Consider the following 24352-nt stretch of genomic DNA (forward strand, 5'->3'; position numbering starts at 1 on the left):
AGCAATTGGTTAAAGGATATTAATATTCCATATGAGACAAAGCAAAATCTCCAGATGACTGATCCGAAGCATGCTAAAAAGTTTAGTGAGGAATTTATGAAGGATTGTTGTTAGGATTATCCTACATAAATAAACTCAATTTGAAATACTAATATTAACTTTACCACATTAATGTATCCACTCTAAACTCTCCGTTGCACTTGGGAGAAATTAGAGTGGAGAAGGTGATAAACAGCAAATAACTTAACAGGGATTGCTGGGGGAAGGGTAGTTTCTTAACAAAAACGTTCATAAATGAGAATGATGGGGTAAAGATGTGATTAGGAATGAATGTTATATTAATAGACCACAAGGAGTGGGATTGATAGAGAATTGTGATCATAATTTTGCATTATGCTTGTGAATAGTAAAAAACAAATGAGAACAAAAATTGGAGTTTTTTTGGGTTAATGCAATGGCAAAAATGGAATACAAAAATATTTCAAATATTTTTGTTCCATTTTTGTCATCTTAGAAAATAATTAGAAACCATCGTAACACCAGTCTAGCGACTTTGTCAGCACTTATAAGTGCGTCAGTATGCTTGCGAAAAACTATCTACATTTATGTATTTTGTGATAATGAGGAAAGCTTGCGACCAGAGTGGCTTCTAACGGAGGTTGATAGCAGTATCCAGATAAGAATATCTCTGAAACTGTTGCCATGGGAGAATAGTTGTCAAGAGTGTCTGGAGTACCCCAAGAATGATGTAACAAAAAAAAAATCTTCGAGTCAATACAGAAGAGCACAATTAATTTGATTAATGACCCGCCTCTTATAATTCTCTCCAATACTTTCTTAAAGACGTTCAATCTTTGCTGCATACATTTCATGATCATAGTTCATCAGAACTGGCATCAGTAACTTTTTAATTTTCTTATTCTGCTAAGATGCGCAGAAGTTAGTCACTACCTTATCACAGTTCAACCCCTAACTTATAGCATAATAAAAAAAAATATAATTTTCTTTATTTTTGCCTTCAGTAAAATGCAATTAATAATCCAGTATGAGACTTTTAGAAAGCATAATTGTAACATTTAAGACTTAATTTATGATAACCAATCATAAAAGAATATTCCAATCACTTTTTTATGATGTTTTACCGAAAGATTGACGCTTACAACTTACACATCGTCACGAATGCATATACAACAAAAGTTCGGCTTGCATTCTTAACCATAATAGTTTTGCCGCTGGGAATATACAGCTGTGTGCAAACAGATTCAACAGATTTCCCCAACGGTTTATTCTAAAGTATTCTAAGCACTTCAGTTATTAGTGTAGTGCTGTGGAAAGGAGAACACGCACTATACAGTACTGAAGTTAGTGTAGTATTTTAATAAGACTCGCAGCACTCAAGGAAATACGAAATAGTTTTGCTTAGCTTAACTCAGAGATTATCTCATTAAGTTGAAACCCTTTGGTGGACCGCACGATTTATTAGTTAGCAAACGTTTCTCTCCCTTAAAGTGAAAGGGACTTCTACTGTGAACTAAACTGTGCCCATTTTAAAGCCATCTGAATACCACCAAGTTTAGATTAGGTAAAATGAAATTTTGTTTCAAATGCAATTATCAGACAATATTGTCTCTGTTCCTCTATGGAGAGGTTAGTATTGATAACGCCCGAAAATCAGAGATAGCTGGCCCAAGGCTATCACTAATTAATCGGCAGGCAGTGAAGAAGGCGGCTAGTAAGTGCCGCCATCTGGTTAACCCTAACACAATATATTTAATGTCTGAAAATAGTGTGGGTTCGACGGCCGATTTTCTTGAGTTTACGGGGCGAAAAATCCGCTAGCCCGAGCCAGAAATCGACCAACTCGGTCGAGAAAAGGCTTAGAAAAAGTTCCTCTAGTTGGCGACTAGATTCGAACGCCTTTCGTCATGCGGTCAAGCGCTGTAGAGTGCAAACGCCACTTCTACTGAGCTACACAGGATTTCAAAATAATTACATCAAATTTTAAATAAAAAAAATAATACATTCGAAGCTAAACAATGTAATAATATTTAATGAAAGATTTACTATCGTAATAAGGAAGAGTTATTGAATAAAAATGTAAATTTAATTTATGTATTTGTGTTTGAACCTTCTATACCGTAAAGTCTATTCTTTTATTATTCATCTATTGAAGAAGACTGATTTCAAAATTAAATTTAACAATGAAACATTTACGTTTTTGATTAAAAAAAAACGTTTAGAAACAAACTACTCATAGCAGTTCAAGTATCTCTGTTAATGCTAAAATCACTTTCGCTTTATTTGGGAAGATTTCAACTATTGTATTGTAATAGTGTCTGACTTGAATAAGATGAGTTTCACTTTAACAACCACAATGAAAACACTAATAAGTAATTAAAAAAACAACTAATTACTAGTTCTAATGGAGAGGTGAAAAGGTCACTTTAAATTATCAGCTAATAATGAATTTATAACGAAACCATCCATTTAACCAAGGGTCTATCTCTTAAGATGGATGTTGTGTATTGAAAACATCTCGCATCATTTAGTGCGAATTGGAGGCTTGAATTGGGTTAAGACTCCAGTGATTTTCAGCCTTTTGTAGAATTGTTCTAAACAAAAAAACAATAAATTGAAGAAGATATATTTATCCTTAGTTCTTTATTTCTGCTATTCTTATTATAAAAGAGGCCTTATAAAAGGAAAGAAATCTTTAAGATTTGCCGTGTATTGTCATGTGATGGTTTGCAGGTGAATATGACAACTTCACAGTTTGTTTCCTTTCAAATACAGCCCACGTTAGAGAATAATGGGCTGTGATTGTCTGATGTTACAGAGCCAGCCTCCCCATTTATCCTAGTAGCACTTTAATGGTCTAAACCAGCTTAGTATTGTTATGGTCATATCACGTGACCACTTAATACAACATATTCTGATATGTTCATCGCTTATAAACATAAACGACTACAGAAACATATAGTACTGTATTCAGTATGCAACTCCTAATTGATATGCTACAGATTATTCTGAAGACAGGATCAACTTGAAGATATTTCTACCCCAAAGAGGATTTTTTTAACAACAACAAAAAAAACAAAACATTATCTGTTAGTGGTCTAATAGAGAGGACAAAATATATAGAGAAATCGATATCATGTTAAAAGAAGAAAAAATTATTTCCACATGCAAAGAGGTTTGCATCAAAGCTTCTTTTTTCCGTTTATGCTAATTGTGATTATACTTGCAATTCACAACTAATTAATATGTACCCGTAGTTCTTCTCAACAATGAGGTTTTTGATATTTTATTCGAAATATAATTATTCATGAAAAAAATGTATCTTTCTTTTTGCGAGTTGTTTTTGCTCAGGATTTTTTTTTATTAATTCCAGGAAATATTTTATTTTGTGCAGTTTGGAATTGGAAGTACATTCTTGTTCTCCAAGAGTTTTGCTTTTTATAAAAGGATACCAAATGTTGGTTTGCACATTAACAAAATATATTTGAGTAAAGAAATTGTTTAATATTTTTGAGATCTTCGGTGATGTTTAAAAAAACGCTCTTTCGTGTAATATTATCTTTACCACAAAAACGTCTCTTGCTGCGTATTAAGATAATCACCTCCGAGCAACTATTATCATTATCGAATATCTTTCCACCTTTTTTAAAGCCATCAAAGATGACACAAACAACACACACACTACGCAAACAAATTTCATAAGTTGCTTGTTTCTAAACCTTCATTTTTTAAAAGCAAAACATGCCTGATTTCTACAGCAGTTATGGTTAGACACTGTCCGAGTTAGCCTATGACAACAGGAAAAGTTAATGATGAAACAAACCCGAGCTACGTTCCGCCACTCAAAATGGTTCCTTTAATGTGTTCTAGGAGAAATTGCAGATTTTATTGCTGCGCGAGCGAAAGAAACACACCGGAACGTTAAGAGCGACTTGAATGCTTCAACAGGGAGGGGGGGGGGAATGGCTGTTCTCGTTGTAACGTCACAAGGCAAGCCAAGACAATTAAATATGAATCCCAACAAATGACTGTTTCTACGGTTACTGTAATGTGCAACCTCCCTAGGTTTAGGGAATGAAAATGAAGAAGCGAAGATGAATTACCCAATTTCAGTTTGAGAAGTTTAGGATTGAGCAAAGAATGGGAATTAAAGCTGGAAAGTTTCTCACATTAATGTAAGGAATCGTCTAAAGAATTCTTACTGATATTAGAAATTAATTTTTATGCTATGGATTTTATTAGCCAATTAGCATATAGACAGAACTAGCAGGAAATGAGGAAGATCATTTAGTAGAAAAATATTTAAAATAAAATTTTTTTTTTTGGTTGGTTACTTGCCTATTGAACGAATTAATTTCTGATTGTCCATTAAAGGACTTATTTTGAGTCAGAAGTCGGAACCTTTATTAGGTCAAGGGTCATTTAACACAACCCAATAACCAAAAATTAAGCATTGGTGTTTTCCATTAATTTATGGATGCAAAGTGCTTAATCCAATTCTTATTACAACTTTCGTTCTGGTTAAGGATGTTTCTGTTTTATAGATCATAGATGATTTGATTATAGATATATCTTCTCATATAAGTATTATCATTTATACTTTCGGAAGAAGAAGATCTTTGACCTCGACTATTATTCAAAATCAGGCACATTCAGCTTTTATTGAAATAGATTGTCAAGTTAATGTTCGCGAACCGTAGGTTGCGCACGTGAATTTTTTTTATGTGGATTCACTAATGTTACCTCCCGAAGAATTTCCTTCAAATATTGGGGATGAAATCAGCATTGCACTAGCTTGAAAAAAGTTTCATATTCGGTCTATAGAGGGGAGTTTTCGGACCTGTAGTCTGTTCATTCTAAATGTGCCGTATTATATTAATCTTTCGTAAGTGTGATTAATCTTAAAAGTAAACACTATTAATGAGAATAGATTGATTTATATATTGCATGGGATTTACTAATTATTGTTACTAACATGTAAAATTTTAATTTTCATCAAGGTAGCAATATGCCCGAGAAATTCTACTGATATATACGCCCTCCGTCCAAAAAGAAACCGAACTTTTCGAAAAACTTAAACTATTGGAGTCACCTGTTGTATCTTTTTGTTGTCGAAAGAGGCAACCTTCATTAGTGTTGTATCAACTGTTTATGACATTTGGTTCATTAGAAGCCGAGTTATCGTGCCAAGAGTGACAGTATGTTTTGACAAACGGTCGGTCGTCACGATATTCATGCCGTACGCGACGAATTCTCCCTATCAATCGCTTCAAAACTTCGAGATAAAACTCACCATTGACCGTTTGGCCAGGGGGAACGAATTTTTTGTGGATAATTCCCTTGGAATCGTAGAAACAAATCAGCATTGTCTTTACTTTTGACTTCTCCAAGCGACTTTTTTTCGCATGCCCCTCTTCTGGTGGTCTCCACTCAGCGCACTCACGCTTTGTTTCAGGCTCATACTCAAAACACCACCTAACGATCGTTTCAGAGAAGTTTGAGTCCTTACGAACGGTTTTAATGAGATCCTTGCAGTGTTCAATTCGATACATTTTTTGGTCGTCGGTCAACTTGTAGGGAACAAATCGCGAATTCGATTTACGAAGGCCCAAACTCTCGGGTCAAAATGTTGTGCACAGTTGATTTTGGAATCCCCAATTCATCTTCAATCAATCTCACGTACGATTTCAAGTTTTCTTTGATGAAATCATGCACTTTTTGGATGTTGACTTCGCTCAGTCCAGTTTTTGGACGGCCCGGCGTTTCGTCGTCCTCAAGCGTCTCACGACCACTTTGAAATCGCTTAAACCACTTCGTAAACTTGAGTACGGGATAAGCATTCATCACCGTATGCTTTTGGAAGTATTTCATGCGTTTAGGTAAAACTTTTACCAAGTTTAACACAAAACTCAATTGCAGCTCTCTGTTTGAAACTCATTTTCCTACCGTTAGTCAAAACACACTGTCACTCTTGGCACTATAACTCGGCTTCTAATGAAACAAATGTCATAAACAGTTGACACAACACTAATGAAGATTGTCGCTTTTGATACAACAGGTGGCGCCACTAGTTTCTTCTATTTTCGAAAAGTTCGGTTTCTTTTTGGACAGAGGGTGTACGTAGATAAATGCCTTTATTATAATGGAATAAAAACAATGTAGAGTCCATATTTGATTTTTTTCTCATTTTTTCCTTCTATCTTTATTGTCGTTCATCATAATGTGTTTCTTTCATTGTATACTAAAATAAATGTCATTTATTGTTGAAATTATTTTATATTTTATTTCTTTTATATTCTTTCTATATTTTATGTCTTAGAACTAGTATAACACAAAGTTCGGTTGCTTTCTCAATGGATACAGATAACAATTGATCGATGAAATGTATCGTTCACGTTGTCTTTTCGGTATGTTACTTCTTAGATCACTTGTAATTGGAATAGAGAAAGGGTTTCGGTGAGATGGTTTTTACTGTGACGTAAGAAAAGATACCGATAGAGAAATCTGATTTAAGTTTCTATACTTGAGTTTCGAGGTAATGGAATAAACCAGCAGATTACAAAGGCAAGTTCTGTTAGTAGATGGCAAACACACGCAGCGGATAACTTCTAAGTCATCCGGAGAAAATACTTCTACAGGGGCTCACAAGCCATCCATTTATGAAATTAACTTTCTCAAAAAACATCAGACTAATGCCTTTTCGCAGGTATGCAGTTCAACCGCATTGTATGTTTCTCTATTTCGAATTATTATTTTCGTATTTACTCATGTTTATCCTTTTACAATTTTTACTAGTCATGACTTGGATTACAAAATCCATCCGGAATTTTCAATTTTTTATCTCGCATAGAATATAGACTATCTAGAAAACGTATCCTCATGAAATTTATCATTTTTTTTGGTGTAATTATAATAAAATATAATAATCAATATAGCATCTAACTATTTAGAGTTAATTAAAATAAAAAATACTTTATACTAATCCTAAATTTTAATACGGCTTCTTAGTATGTGTAATTTAAAATAAATATTGTACGGTTTGACTAAGATTTGCACCTTTTATATCCGAGATACCCATGTATTTGTCAGATTTCATTTATACTTTTTTAAAGTTCAATCCTTACACTCATTCTTGTTACATCTTTTATTATGTTATATACCAATAACATAATTAGTTAGAAGCGGAATCTTAACAAGTAAATTTGTTTAAACCTTAATTTCCCTTTTCGGGTTTTAAATTATAATTTTACATATCATCATTTGAAAACTGAAAAGGGATTATCCATCTTTCAAGTGCTAAAACTAGTGGATGAGGATTTTTTTAAATAAAAACCAATATCTTTTAGGAAGTAATGTAAACTTAAGTTGCTTATAAATAAGGATTTTCTTCCATCAAGCTTTCTTTACCGCGGCAAAAGTTTTTTTCGGCTCTAAACTCTCTGAACTCAGCAAAGTATCTTCACTGTCCTTAGTAAAGTCCATTGTTTTCGTTTCCAGATAAAGTTCGGAGATAAAGGTAGGAAGAGGGAGGAAGATGAATGATGAAAAGGAACTACGTTATAAGAAGGTATGCCTTTATCGCAATTCTTCGCGGTTCCTAAAATTTTCAAAGATTATTAAAATTTGAATGACAAAGGACAAAAAAAAAATCTCTTGAGATTGACAACATGATAGCGTCAAAAAATCAACGTAATTAAACCTGTTGAACTCCTATAGTTGGTATGGTTTATTTTAAACGTGGATACTATTCTCTCTCTATCTCTCTCTCTCTGTGTATGTGCGCGCGCGTGTGCGTATTAATTCTGTGAAATGTAATGAATTGATGGAAATGCTAAGTTGACAGAGCTCACGTTTCTAAAACGAATTATTTTCTCTTGACAGACAGACAGACTAATGGTTATACGTAGGTCGTGTGGGGTAACGTAACGCGCAAATACCTGGAATTAATCAGTCATTTCTATTCTAGTTGAGGGAATTATTTTAATAATTCATTCATAACAGATTTATAGCTTGAATAATGATGCATACATCTTTACTTAATGTTTTAATGAGTATATCTTCCATGGTGGTAATAAAATGAAATATAGATTGTTTGGAGAATATTAGGTAAAAAAAAATCATGACTTGACAGTTAAATCTCGCCAAAGAGGAAAGTGTGTGGATCAATTTCCGTATCAAATAAATTGCTTTAATTTTCTGATTCTGTTTTCACTTAATAAATTACACGAATACCAGTAAAAGAGTATAAATTATCGAGTATCTGATCTCGTGCCGATTAGCACGAGATCAGAAATTAAGCAGGCCAACTTTTATTGTCATCACGTGCACGCATTCTAACAGTTGTAGTTTTAGTCACTCCAAATATCGACATTTTTCACGTTTTTGATATATACACTCGTGTGTGTGTAATGAGGTGATCTCTCATATACCAATGAGAAGCAGTAATCGAAATTTTCAATACGCTTCAAATGTCACACACGGTAAGAAAATAAATGTAAGTTACACGTTTGCCAAGGGACTATTTATCGGTCTCTCTGGATTTCAATAGCACACATGAATTGCTTGGCGATAATGCTACTAAAATGTATGCATTCATAATAACTCGCTAGATATCAATTCTCTGAATATGATTTATGGGTTTATAAATCCCAAGAACTGGGAGATTGAATCAAATACTTGCATTGTTTAGATATTTCTCCAACATGATGTTCTTAATAATAAGTGCGAAGTTTTCTCAGCTTTTAAAAAGGATGTTTTCTCCGTGTTATCTTGTTTCATTTCCTGTATAAAAATCCTCTCCATATGTACATGCCCAAAACGTTTCTTTGCCACAGGATTTAACTTCCGATATTTCTCTAAAGAGGACGCTGTACTGAAATTTGGAGTATGGATATGAAGGTAGTAGCGTTTGTCTTCTCGCATAGACAGACAAACCAGTAAGAAAACACAATCCGTTAATACTGGCATCATTACTCCTTTATTGCCTCAGCCATAATTCCAACCAATATATATGCCACTTTAATTTGAAATTTCTTGATTCTAAGGCATCCATGATTTTATCCAAAAACTTTAAACAGCTCTTTATCTGGAACATATCAAATTTAATACTGAAAGCAGGATGGCTATAAAGAACTGATTATGTGTTTTATATCATCTGAAAGCGTCCACATATAGCACTCTTTATAGAGGGATTCCAACTGCCAAATGTTAACCCTTTCCATCATCACCCTTCTATGCTACTGGGGATACACATGGTGGTCCCTTTTTATATCCATACTGCAACCTATGCTTCCATCTCTTCCATATCTGGTTAAGGCTTCTCTGTTACCCCATAAAATATAGATGCTGGTTCAATGGAGTCACATCTTGCGGTATACCCGTCTAGACGACACTCTGTCAAGTAGTCTGATGAATAGCTTGCTTACGCTTTTCGAAAGAGCCATCTTCTTGTAAGGGGGTCGTTGTCTGATATGTACTAACATTGATGCTGATGGTTAGGGGATGGTTGAAAGCCATCTACTAAGTTCGTATGAAGTTTCTTTATTTTGTTAAAATTCAAATAAAAGGCTGTTCAAGCACAGTTTGACATTCTTTTAGGAAAACCTATTTTATGTCTTTCTGATTTTTATATATATTTTAAAATATTTTTATAAACAAAACGAACCATACTATTATAAGTTGCTGCACAGTGAAATTATTTATCATTTTGCACATTAAAAAAGAAATTTCACATTATAACAAAAATAGCAACTGGAAATAACCAAAACTGTTTTTGTGCAGAAGCAAAAAAAAAGGGTTTCATGACTTAACTCTGACAGAGACGCCTCCTTACGGTGATTTTCTCAATACAATATAGTCCACATATTCATTCAGTATTATAGCATTCGATTACCATCTTGTTTTGACTAAGTGCTCGGTATTTATTCAAATGGTACGTAATTGTCACACTAAAACGGATCACATTCAACGAAAAAATTGAGGTGGCTTTATAGATTTTGGCAAAGATTTCACATTTTTGAAATATAAATTTTATCAAAACGGGTTAAGCCAAAGCATTGTTGTTACTAGTACTTCGAAAGCAAATTTAACAATGAAAAACTAACAATGATATAGTTGCTAGAATTTCATCTGAAGAGGACAACACTAAAATATTAATTTCATTGTCTTTTAAAAAAAGACAATGAAACGTGTATACGTTACAGCCTGTTTTTATCTGTATTGAGGAAGAAAATATCCAAATTCTCGTAAAAGAAATGAAGAAAGAAATTCACATATAGAAAATGGTACGCTTAATAAAAAAAAATTAAATGATGAAAATGAATAATTTCTCTGCTGAATACCAAATACGTTATTTGACATTTTCAAAATGGAATTTCCGTAGTTGTGATTTCGTGCAGGTTTATGCTTTGAAGTGGGCTATATATCAAGCTTGAAGGGAGAGGGGTGATATCCATCAGGAATAAAAAAAAAAAAAAAAATCAACGCGAACTTAATTTTTCATAAATGAATACACACACTGATTACATGTCAGGACGGCGTCAGGGGGAGATTTGTGGGTAAACGCGTTCCGAATGATGAACAAAACCCATTAATGAGTTCATTCATGGTTGATACCTTAGAGAAAAATAGGTATGTCAAAAAAAACTTTTTTTTTTTGCGTGTACGACTTATAAAAAAAAGTGATAGGTCCGGTGGGGCAGCCAATCTGAAATTAATCACGCAGGGGGGGAGGTGTTTGCAACTACCCTAAAAACCTCTAACTGACATAGTCTATGGTGTCAACACGTCGGCGTGGTCTAGTAAGGCACTTGCTAGTCCCTACAATCATGTCTACCCCCAATGTCCCTGGACTCCTGGGGGACATGTAAGGATCAATTTCTTTAAATCGTTGTCATTTCCTGGTCGCCCTTATCTATTCACCTGAAAAATGGCGCTTTCAGAAAAACCTTCGAAGCAGGGTTGGAGGAGGGGAGAGGATATTTGACTGCAGAGGCCGCGTTCCTCCGGGAGCGGGGTCTGTCAGGGAGCGTGTGCCAAGTCCGGGGACAGTATATATAAAAAAAGGTGGGAGGGTAGCACCGATACCCCCCCCCCCCCCAAAAGCACAGCCACGGTGCACGAGGTTAGAAGGAACAATGGTGAAGTAATGGGCCCAAAATTAAAAGCAGACGGCTAGTAAGTGGGTGGCAAAGTGACTAGTACAATGTCAGGGGTTGAAATATTGATCGAGCGATCGCGCGTGCGCTGCGTTCCCACATGCAGGAAGTCCCATTGAAAACGCAGTAGTTTCGTGCTTGAACGGCTGGAATGCCTAGAATCGATGTCGTCTTGTCCCGTGATGCTCGTTAGCCGCTCACTGGGTTATGTGAAACTTGGAATAATTGAACTGCGGTATACGACTTGCTGACTACTGCAACTTCTCCTTCTTCCAGATGGGTTTTAAATACACAGGGTTATCCATAGGAGATTATTTTTAAGTGTGCAGATAGTCAGCGGAGGGTTGAAATGCTTTTAAAGACAAACATTTTGTTAGGAAGTTTCCAAACACAACAAGGGCTTCTGCATCGTGTTCGTTTCTCGCCATGAGTCTGTTTAGTGTTTCATTGGGATGTTTTTTAAACGACCGAAGTGTGTTTAAGAAATAAGTATTAATTAAGGGATCATCATATAAAAGACGTGATCTTTTTATTTATTAAAAATACTTTTATTAATAAAATAAAATAAAAAATGTTTGTTTTGTACGTCCCACCACGACACTTTTAGCAAAAGATTTGCCTTATATAAGTTAATGGGGTACGCAAAACTTGCAATTGATAAGAAGCAATGGAAAAAAAAAAACTGATATTTCAAGCACATTCCGTCTTTATTATACAGCGATTTAGTGTTTTCTTTCACGTTAATTGTATTTATTAGTGATTTTCAATCACTGACTACAATTAAAAATTTACGCCATTTGAATTTCAACAATGCGCAGATAAATTCCACAGATAAACGTCAACAATGCACAGATAAATTCCACGAATAAATGTCTACAATGCACAGATAAATTCCACGAATAAATGTCTATAATGCACAGACAAATTCCACGAATAAACGTCTACAATGCACAGATAAATTCCACGAATAAACGTCTACAATGCACATATAAATTCCACGAATAAACGTCTACAATGCACAGATAAATTCCACGAATAAACGTCTACAATGCACAGATAAATTCCATGAATAAACGTCAACAATGCACAGATAAATTCCACAGATAAACTTCAACAATGCACAAATAAATACCAAGGGTAATTTCAACAATGCACACGCAAATCATCGAATAGACAAAAGGTTGCAAAATAAAACATTTTAGAATAATTCATTCTAAAATGTTTGTGATCCACAAACAATTCACTCACTATTAAAACTACCATCAATCAATTGAAATACTGTTTTCTATAAAAATGGATAAACATTGTTGTCAGATGAATACAATTAAATCATAGCACTGTTATAATAAAATATTGTTACCGCATGTTTAGCGAACACTTTATAGTGATCTGTAATCTACTGGGTAATATCTAAACTTAGCGGATTAGATTTTGTGCAATCAAGAAGGGACTTTTAAGATGTCGAAAACAGCTGAATTAATTACTCATCGTAATTGAGAAGTGCTATACTTAGAATTTCGTTCCATTTAAAGTACAATCACTTAAGCGATATTGTTAGTTATAAGAATACTATAATTTAATGGTTGTATGATGGAATTTAAGTTGTTAGAATACAAAACATATTAAGTTTGTGTTCCGGTTGAGTGTGAAAAATAAAGAAGTAATTATTTTTATTTTCTCGTACTTATTAACGATCACCTTACCAAAGACAGATTAAACTTTTCTATTTAACTCTTTGAAGAAAGAAAAAAACATCAAGCACAGATAAATTAATAAATTGAAGGAAGATTGAATTAAGGGGGGGAGATATATATGACCTATTCTATTGTGAAGAACATAGTGTATTCTAGGAAAATAGAAATAAGTTTTGAATCAATTGGATTTACAAATAGAATATCATACTTTACATTTTTACGCAATTCTAAAGAATTATTTCTGCGTCTACAAGTGCTTTGCTTTTATATGCAAAATCATAAAAGTACAAAATATATTCGCTGTTGCTATTGTACTTGCAAATTTCTCTCGTTGTCTACAAAACCAGGCTTACAGGGTTTTTAGGCAGATTCTTTTTTTATCACTGATGCATCTCTGTGCTGTTTCCATGTATTTCTTTCGCTTTTATTTTGAAAATTCTAATATTTTAATCAAAAACTCTGAGAAAAGGCTATCGTCTACTCTCAAAGCAAAACAAAAGGGAAGCAGAATAAAAAACATTAGGAGAAAAATAACTTGGCTGGGGAGGTCACCAAGACCAAAAGATCCTATTGCGATAGAAATTGCTCTTCTTTATCAAGAGGGAGACACGAACTCCATTTCCGGTTGTACATCTATCATTGCCTTATCAAGGGATAAAGAAACTTAATCTATTGAAACAACGCACTGTTTGGGTTCTGTTCGTTGCTGACGGATAGCCCGTACACACATCTGTAGATGCGGAAGCATGCACATTTATCATGTCCTGTGCTATGTTAACAGGTGAATATGGGGGGGGGATGGGGGAGAGAGATTAGGACGAGTGCAAGGAACTCATAACGGTTGATCTCGTATCAGAATTCATGAACAATCTTCATTCTTGTACAGTAGGTGCTTTCATCCCATTCCAGATTTATGGACTTTCTTCATCGTGCTTTTGGAGGAGTTAATCCGTAGCCATTAATGTGAAACTGATTTGAGCTTATGTATGGATTGAAGGGCCCCATTTCCAAAGGACATTCAACTCTTCATTGTAAATAATGTGTAAACAAAGCATCAGATAAAAACTCCAAAATGCATCTTATATTTTCCTAACATCACTAACGAAAGATAAGACATGTATCTCTTAATTTGATTTGTTTGTTAGTTTAAGACGGATATGACGTAATATTCAATATTATATCAACAAGAAAGTATAGGATATGACGCACTATACGTACGGAAGATGTAGTTGTATTACAGTGTGCATAATACATTGTATATTAGAATTCGCAATGGCCATCGCAGTTTAATAATAATATATGAGAAAAAAATTATTTTACATTGAGTTAATGCAATATAAACTTATGAGTTAAATGCCATAAGAGACTAGAAAACTAGCAGGTCTTTCTGTAGAATTTAATTATGTTTGTTTTATAAATGTTCATTTTGCAACGGCTTTTGATGACTTTTCTTATCCCTTCTTTGTGCAAATTCCGAACAACATATATTTACACCAAACATTTTCTAATTACTATAAACCAGTAATCCATCTGTTTTAATTTTCTAGAGTAAATACAAAATATTTTTAATTTTCAAATTTCTCGAAAAAATACAAAATTCGTTTTTGAGAATAAAGTTATGAAAATTAAAGATTGTCACATAGGAGGTTAAGGGTTTGCACAGCGTGCTATAAACTTTTCATAATCTGAAAACGTAAAAAATACATCTATAAGTGCAGATGGCTTTCACTTGTATTTCTATTCCTAGAAGGAAGACTAGTCATTGGGAATTCTCAGTGTATGTGGCGTGAGAACAAGCAACTCCTAATCAATGACCAATGCAAGATAATCTGAATACACATGGGAGAATTGCGGAACACGAGACCTTGCACTCGGTGGTTATTGAATGTAGTGTCCTCGGGGATGCCACAGTGGCTTTCATGGTCATTGCCAGCTTACCGTACATGCTTCCCAATATCAAATTATGAGAGGCGTACATTCATGATGTTGTGTGTATTGCACTTCTACAAAATATACCGAAATTATATTGTATAATTGGATTTAATATAATGGAATCCTACATAATGTTTTTATATTTGAATACTTTGGTTAACCTTGCTATTCGCCCATTTCTTTCTCTCTCTCTTGTGAATAACTGTGTAATGGAATAGTTCATTTCGTTGGGGGTGGAGATGGACCCGCTTCGACCCATGGTGTTCGTATAGTTTGCAAGTCTTACTGAAATATCAGAATATGTTGGCTATTAGTAATACTTGATTTCATTATGGTTTAATGTGTTTTGAGTCGATATTTATTGCTTACAATTTTTAGATCATATAAATAATGCTATATATACGATTTGTAAACCTGAAAGAAGATCTATATAAAAAGGATATATATATATATATATATATATATATATAATCTGATTATATTCGCAAACACTTTTCAGTTTACTCTAATACTTAGTATTGCAATTATTACATTTAAAGCTGCGTATTTTTTCTATGCAAAAGCCACTTCGTTTAATAATCATTCTCCTTATTATTATAATCGAATTTTATCGTATAGATAATACTGTATTCACTTTCTCCTGTGCGTTTATATAATATCGTTTTCTTCACTTTCCCCATATGGTATGAACTATAAACACAATATTAAAATTATAATGCAATATTTCACCGTTTTCTTTGTATTACACTGATTATGATAATAATGAAACAGAATTATGTTTGTGTTATGTTTATCTCCCGTACTTATAAATTTTAATATTGAACATTATATATATATATTTTTTTTTTCATTTATATTTATTTAATAGTGTATCGTTACACTATTAAATACACGATAATTTATAGCATTTAATAAATGAAACTTATATTAATAATAAAAAGGATTATTTGGAGATCTCATTTATTAGATAAAATATCTTATTTAAAATATTTTTACAGTAAAGAAGCAATACATTATTTTTTTAAAATTATTTTTTTATAAATTTCAATGTATTTACAACTATAAATTCTAATACACAAATTGAATATTATTATTCTCATGACTCTTCTCCTTTCTTTACATAGTCTGTTGCTTTGGCAGTAATAACAAGCGTAATATTAGACTTTCACAAATTGACTAAGATTCATGTGTAGTAGCTGTTTTTACCAAGTAAAGTATTAATTTCAGTGGCTAATACTCAATTGTAGTATCTGTTTTTGGATTTTGAATTTGTTTTCCCTGATTCACCCATTCTTTTTCCAGTCGCTTATTGATTTTCTAGAGGGATGAAAACTTTCCACTCGCCCTAACTGACGACACATCCAGCCAAAGATTCGAAGTCCTAGAAGAACAGGGATGTTGGAGAGTAAAGTGAGCACGAGATGGCCCTCCTAATATTTATCAGAGGAATATTAAAACAAAAGAAAAACAATCTTAAGGACATACTGTATGAAATGCGCACCATGCAAACTGTCTAGCATTACGGAACTGCCTTATTAATCGGAAATTAACATCACACTTCATTTAAGAATACCCTACACGTTTCAGGTGCAGATTTATTATTATTATTATTATCGTTATTATCTGAGACCTCCAGGGAGTCGAGAACTCATCGAGGGAGGCTATAAATCACCCAAACGAGCTATCATACCTTCCCTTAAATTCATTTACACTAGATGCACTCACTGTCCCTAAGGGCAAATTATTCCACTCACTCACTGCTCTCTGTAAGAGAAACCTAGCCCTTATCCCTTTTTTTGACTGCGAGCAAACTTAATTTCCATGGATGCCCTGTGTTCTCTTCCCAACTTCCATATAACGAAACATTTCATCAGATGATATCCTATAACACCCATTCAAAAGTTTATAGATCTCTATCATATCACCCCTCTTTCTCCTGTTAACCGTAGTCTGCAATCCAGATACTCGCAATCTGTCCTCATAATCGAAATCCCATAATCCGGATGTATTCTTTGTAACTCTTCTTTGCACCCTTTCCACAGCGTTTTTGTCCCCTTGGAACCCGGGAGCCAAATCTGCGCACAATAATCCAGGTGTGGTCGTATCAAAGCCTTATGGAGGGGCAAAATGACTTCCTTCTTCTTTCATGTCAAGGTTCGCTTCAACATATATATAAATATATGAGATCATCACCCTGGTTATTGTATGCCTCTGGTGTGACTGGTCTCTAAATTTCGTAGAATTTTTAACCATTAATCCATTTACAGTGCTAAATGCGCGATATATTTATATAGCCTAGGATTCGTTTCATATTTAAAAAAAAGAAAAAGATTTTTCGCGCCTATTAGCTGAAACTGTTTTAAAAAACGCCGTATTCCATTCTTCTTATCAAGGAGAAGGATGGAATAGGACGAAAAATAATGAGAGTTAAGAAAATTTTCTTGTTAAAACAATAATGGGGAATCGTAACTTAAATTGAAAGCGACTGTAATTTAAACCCCGTCTAGAAAGAGGTAGCGAATAGAACAGAATTAACAGCAAAAGGGGAAAAATCGATATCAGACGTCTGCAAAGCGTGAAAAACAAAGAAAAAGAAGAACCAGGGCTCCAAATTATCTTGTACAGTTTTCCCCCAAGAGAAAGGCAAACTGACATGAGAAGAGAAGGATAACTGGGAAAAGTAATAGGAAGTGACTGTCCTGTCTATGCAGTAAGGAATGGGAGGACCAACAAACCTTAAATATGTGTGGAGAAAAATAATTAGATAAACAACTACAATTACCACGAAGATGCATCAACTCTCATCCCATACCAAACAACCCAAGGAAACAGGACACAAAAGAAGCTCTCAGAGCCTTCGCAGTAAGTAATTACATAAACTTTTAAACTAATCGAAAGTGGCTGTAGGAAGTATACCTGTCACTAAGAAGCGAACAAGAAGAAAAACCGACACGCACACTCATAGCGGTTCGGTAATTACAGGAAATTTAAATCCTTCCAAAGATTTAAGGCGTTACTGAGGCCTCCTACTCAGTCTTCAGTTAAATAACCCACGATATCAAGTCCGAAGCGCGAGCAGGGATCTCTACGTTTAAACGATGCATTAACATAATGAGACCGTATCCTATTCCTAGACGGACTTCCATTACTGGTAGCTTACTGAAATAAAAGTAAAAGCTGGTTTACAGTCATTTCAACTACCGAATCTTAACTCGCAAATGGTAGTTTTAGAAATCAAGTTTTCAAAAGTTTCAACGAAGGATGATGGCGACAATCATCAACGAACTGTCTCGTGTCATAGTCTTCGTTAATTCAATTACCTTATCATCCCTTAAGCAGACATTAATTTCCTGTGACAGAAATTAAGTACTGCAACAAAAGGATGGGTAAGAATTCTCGGACTTTTTTTTTCCCCACTTCCCCTTTCTTGAAGCGCAATATAAGGTCATTAAATCGAAACTCTATACTTCAAGGAGTTCAAAGATTACAACAGTAAACGCTGTGTGTGTTATTACTTGAAGCGTGTCTTTTAAAGAGTCAATAAAATAAACGGCTCTTTAGTCTGTCATTATGTCACATTTATTGAATTTATAGGCAGGAAGTTCGGTTTCGACTAAGCAATTTTCTTGAACAAAGTACAATTTCGTTTGTACATGGTTGCAAGATCTTTCTTTCTCGATAACCATCCTTCTAGTAAGAATTAAATGCGCATCGTTATTTATTTAGCCTGTAAATTTAAAGAAACTTTCATTAACAGACTTGGCTGGAATTGCATTTGGCTAATATATTGAAAAGAAGATGATGGGGATGGAGATCCCTTGTTAGGAGTAATTGAAATTTGAAACTGTTCGGATGTTTGCTGGAAAATTCCTGACGAGGTAAATGTTTAAATTTATGGCAAATTCCAAGGCGAAGTGAGCAAAATCATTGTGTCGCAATTTCTGCTGAGTGCAGCTTAATCGAGGTGAGATACAGATAAGACAGCGCTCCTGTTTTCAATCAATACCGTATTATTCTCACCTCTTTGTCTTAACGACAGATGTCGTTATTCGTTTTCTTGGAAGAAAAAGAAAAGAACGGATGGAGAAAGGAAAAGATTAAGGAGGTATAATATTCTTTTTATATGAGAAATTTTCTTCCATCTGTGCAAGAAATAGAAAGAACTGTGTATCATGACAAGGAGCAGAGAACTCGTAAATCTTGATTTATCATCGCACAACTTTTGTGCTTTTTTTAATGCATCCTGACTTTCTTTTATTCATCAGGACATACATCATAAACTTTATTATTATACGGCATGTATTAACGCCATCTGTCATTCATTGTGTATTTATTGGGATTTCCTTATTAGCAAAATCATAAGACTTTGCTAATAAGAATGGAATATATTTAAAGAGATCCATTTTGTTTGTGTGTCGAATCTTTCATTGCCGGCAATTCTTGAAAGAATATTAATGGAATAATTCGTTTGTTATGCAAGAATACTTATTAAAAAGACACGCTAAATGTTGGTAACACCTCTCAAGGTATAACCTAAAATGTGGGAAAACAAACAAAAGGGATGAAATACGTCCTAGATTGGCTTCAAATCCGCAAGGATCCGTTTCAATGATACTTAACTCTATATTACCTATTTACAAGAAATAGTACTGAATCAGTCACATTCAAATACTTCAAACAACCGACATAAGAATAATAAAAACATTACTTGAGCCTACGACCCTTTTGGAACTAACCTTACTCTAAACGAATTAACAAGCAAATTTCATTAATGAAAATATCAAAATTCGTATATAATTATTTGTTCGTAACCAAATACCACACTACTCTTACTCATGTACAACACAGAGTAGAAAAAGGAAACTGGAGTCTAGAATTTTCATCGATTTATAGTCTGCTTGATTAGCTACACCTCATCACATTCATATCGGCATAAACAACAAAAAAAAAAGGCTCCCACAGGTAAAATCTATTCTATAGACAAAGTGCATTCGGATAAGTGTCTTGAATTAGAACCTTATACATACTTATCCGTATTGATAATTATAAGCATTTGGATATTAGATGCTATCCTGATTTATTCGTTTTATGAACTGTATTAGGCAAACAGACCCAAATTTTCTTTTTACCGTTAATAGTAAGGCATTACGTCATAATTCCGTATTAAATCATTTCAGTTGCATTTTTATTATTATAACTCCTATCTTCAGATGTGAATACCTTGGAAGTTTGTTTTAGTTTCAACACGCATCTGTGATTTCATCATCGCCATCCAAGGTTTCTTACATCTCTCCTGCTCGTTATAATCGATCTTTCTTTCTTTCTTTTTTTTAATCTTTTCATACTATATTCCATATCACCTCTGCTTCCATTACTAGCATTCAATAAACGAGGTTTTCTCACAGACAATGCGGCAGAGAATAGCTTTTCTCAATGTGGAATCTGTCTTATGCGTTATATCACCCAGTGAGGGAATTTCAACTCCTTTCCATTTACATAAGACGTTTTTTTAATAAGAAAATCTTATTAGATTGCACACCCAACGTCATTCTAAACATAGAATAACTATTTTCTGTTATGTTAGTAATACTTTACTCTATTCATTTGGCTATACTGAAAGTAAAACAAGGAAGTGAGTTGGTCGATCGATCATGTGACACTTCCATATGACTAAAAATGTGCTGGGCTTCCTTGGCCTAGATAACAGCACAAGTCTTCCGGTAGCATTGATTCCTCAAGATCGACAAGGTGATTTAATATTTTCCACTTAGTTTATTTTTCAGTTAATTTTCGTCAATGAATACTTCCTGTTCCCTATTTAATATTTGCAAACTGAGAGGGAGGGGGCTGGTCTGCAAAATGCAATTTAAAATAATAATAATACCCAAGCGGTGATAACTCAAAGAAAAACTTATTCGCTGCATGCAACATTTTTAATTTAAAATTTTTCAAATGGGATCAGTAAAACTAATAAACATAATTTTATATTGTTAATTAGTTATTCAAATTTCGTATATTTTTATTGAAATTATTTTAAAAATAAACTAATAATTTGTATTAAAATTACTATTTTAATTTAAATAGTAATTTAAATTTTGTTTTATTCTTTAGATTATAATAATTTTTAACATTTTATCTTTTTAAAAAATTCATATTTCGCAGCATAAACCATTTAAAACTTCACTTAAAATTCATTCATATTAAAAAAAAAAAAATAAAAATCGAGTTTTGATAAATTCATGGTAATACATGGATTTTTCAATTTCAAAAAAGTCTATGAAATTAAATATTATCCCAAAGAGATCATATTAATATTTCAATAAAAATAATAGTGAAAAAAAAGATAAATACGGTATCTGTGTATTAAAGTTGTAAAATTTGGAGGAAAATCAAGATTTTATCCCAAAATTAGAGGCTGTAGAGTATATATTTGAACATTTTTATCTGTAGTTCCAAAATAGCTTTAAAAACTCCATCCATTGTTGCATTTCTCATTTTATGCTTTTATTAAGAGAAGTGGTTTCTTTTATGGAATTCGAAAATCTATAGGAAAAAATACTTAAATATAATGAGATTCCTTTAGTAGCATTTAATTATAATTCCTAAGGAAAACATCCTGTTACGTATGAATATTTCTGAGAAAGGTTCAAATTGAGAACCAAGAAACTGTGAATCCATACGAACTGCTCAAATAAATAAGGATCAGTTACAATAATAACATAAAAACTTGAATGTCTTCGGTCGTACACATTTAGGGACATACAAAGCCGGAATTGTTGAAGCAAAACGTTATTTCAATGAGTGCAAACAACTTTTCTACCAATTTGAACTCGATAGTCTATTCACAAGCTGTGTAAAAATAATACAGTATAATACAGTAATGTTTATGATGACTCACAATACATACTGCAGTAGATTATAATAATAACCTGAAAAAAGATGCTATATAAGCGAAGTGATATAAAATAGAAAAAGGTGTATGTATAACAAAACTTAAAAACACAGTTAACTGCTCGCTGTTAGCCAAAGAAAGTAAACAAAATATTCATAGAACAGCAAGTATACCAAAATGTAATATAATTAAAATTATCATTCAAGAAATCACATGACCTGTATATGAATGTATACTCACATACAGTACTGGAACAATGGCTTACACGGCTAAAGCAGACCAAATAGTAAATGACCACCCTAAAATGCTTCTTAATGCACTGCCATAAATACAGACGGTATTATTCTTCGGAGAAAATTACAGCCTCAGTGATGTTCACATATACAAGGAAAAGAGAGATAGCATCATTCATTGTAGAATGGGTTGGCTCAAGGTAAGGGAAGTTGTCATGATATCTGGGACATTATTCAGTGTGTGTATCTGTTCACTAATTGCACCGATATTACAATGTTCGTCGGGTCTTTTATCTACCTGCGTTTAAAGATAACAACTTTACAGCCATGATATCCTCTAGGGTAGAGGTTATGTTCCTGTGGCTAGTGCTTCATAATAATTGATCGTAATACTAATTCCGGCCATTCATCTTTCAGGCTCTAGGGAACGTGTAAAACAGCCCTGACTAGTCCCCATTGTAATTTGACATTCACTGAACCCAGAGAAGTGCTGATTCCTTGCTGAAACGCAAAAAGGCTACCTAGAAAATAAGCAAAAATAACACGATTAAAGAGATGATTACGTCGTTCTCTCAACCGACAGTCTAGAAATTCTCTAATGACTGTTACATAACTTCCTACGAGGTGTTCTTTATGTGATGCATATTTTTTTTTCTCTCGAATGCATGCGTCATAACTTAAGCATTGTTTTCTCTTCCGAGGCTGCAGTTTTTGCACTTCAACAAGATAGTCTGAATTTTTTTATGCACATTTTTCTCGTTGTGTGCGAGTAATTACTATCGCAAGTTGCTGTAACCTAATTTTAGAGATATTTTCTTATTCAACAGAAAAAGAGGTTTTTGCTGTAGATAACGACCTAAACAAAATATTGTTGCAAGTTTCGTTTTGCGGTAAGCATTATGTGAATGTTTAGTTTTTCTCCAACCGTAATCCTTTCATTTTACGGGACTAATTTAATTTAAAATATAATGAAATTAAATATAAAAACTTGGGGAAACTTTTTATCTTTTAATTCCATTAATTCGTGATATATTAAAATATTGAATGGCAGAAAGAAACGAACTTTTATCAGTAATTCTGTGCACTAATAATGGAATAGGGAAACAAAGCAAGTTACTAACAATAATTGCATCTGTTCACACGATGTATCCTCTTAAAATAAACATTTGATTTTAGATGCTCTGAGTTAATAAATTACTTGAATTTAGATTAAAAATCTTATTTAAAAAATCTTATTTCCTAATTTATTTAAAAATTAGGAAATCTGGAATGAGTCTTGCTCCAACGCCAAATTCATTGAGTATTTTTGATTTTATATAAGTATAGACTTTCTAAGTTATACCCAACTCAGAAAGTATCTATTATGCAAGGATAATTGAATATTAAAGACAGTTTGTATGTACGAACGGTATCTGTCAGATCATATATAAACAACGTTACACTTAAATGTATTTAAACATGTCTAAATGTGTCATCCCAGTTGCCAATGCTTGACGAGAGTAGACATGTGAGGTCCCATGAAAATTCATCGAAAAAACAGTTAATCGAAAGGCAATTTGTCGAAAATGCAATTCATCGAAAAAACAATTCACCGAAAATGTTAACTAAAATTTCATTAAATTGATCCAGCCAAAGCGGAATTGCTAATATCATTTCGAAACTTTTTTTTCGAAAATGTTTTTTTCTATGAATTGCATTTTCGACGAATTGTCGTTCGATGAATTGTTCATTCTATGAATTGTCTTTCGATTAATTGCCTTTTTCGATGAACTCTCCAGATACCGACATGTGAATTCAGTTTTATTATACCATTATGGAGAAGTGATGTCGTTCGCATTTTTGTGGACAGAAGAGGTCAAACCCTTCGAAGTTTACAGAGGGGGATGTTTAGTATAGTGTAAAGGATAAAATGAAAGGAAAGTGAAAGAATAGATGGAAAAGTTCCAAAGCGTAATACACATACCAGCCACTGAATTAGAAATCTTTGTTCAGATGTACGTAAACGGCAGCGTATGTGTAAAATACCTGATCACGTGATTCACCACATGTTCTAGGCAACTATTTAAGGATGATGCTGCTGGTCAGTAATCGTCAATTGCGTTGATCACAATGGGAAAAACAAAGGATCAGCATGTCAAAATTTAGAATGAATGGTTTTGGACATGATGATGACGTACTAGATCGAAAGTGGGAATGTAAGAAAAAAATTCTTATATAAAAAAATCCTCCAAGTATCATCTACCAATAGATGGTAGATGATGTTACCATCTATTGGTAGCATCATCTATCAATGTTGCATATTGCATGCTTCAATATGCAATGTTGCATATTGAAACGCATATTGCATGCTCTGATATACGAGTAGATTTCTTTTCCACAGTTTTAAAAAGAAAATCATTTAATAATAAGTCCTAAGAAGTACAAGAA

The 24352-nt window shown here is 33.5% G+C and overlaps 1 protein-coding gene and 1 long non-coding RNA gene across 4 annotated transcripts in view; one reads left to right on the forward strand and one right to left on the reverse strand.

Annotated features, from left to right (window-relative positions):
• The window catches only part of LOC150108934 (uncharacterized), a 353210-nt gene that overhangs the window by 97893 nt on the left and 230965 nt on the right, over positions 1 to 24352 (forward strand). Inside the window, exon 1 of one of the 3 annotated variants that reach the window (XR_016549410.1) lies at positions 7548 to 7585. The exons of the other annotated variants lie outside the window; for them this stretch is intronic. This is a non-coding gene — a long non-coding RNA (uncharacterized LOC150108934). Of the gene's footprint in view, positions 1 to 7547; positions 7586 to 24352 lie in introns of those variants that run through there. 3 annotated transcript variants of the gene reach the window in all.
• Positions 1 to 24352, reverse strand: part of LOC150108935 (heparan sulfate glucosamine 3-O-sulfotransferase 6-like) — a 70026-nt gene that overhangs the window by 38282 nt on the left and 7392 nt on the right. The gene's annotated exons all lie outside the window — the stretch shown is intronic.

Source organism: Typopeltis vanoorti, chromosome 2, assembly GCF_054136105.1.
Source record: "Typopeltis vanoorti isolate ZY-2024b chromosome 2, IOZ_Tvanoo_1.0, whole genome shotgun sequence".
Lineage (NCBI taxonomy): Eukaryota > Metazoa > Arthropoda > Arachnida > Uropygi > Thelyphonidae > Typopeltis > Typopeltis vanoorti.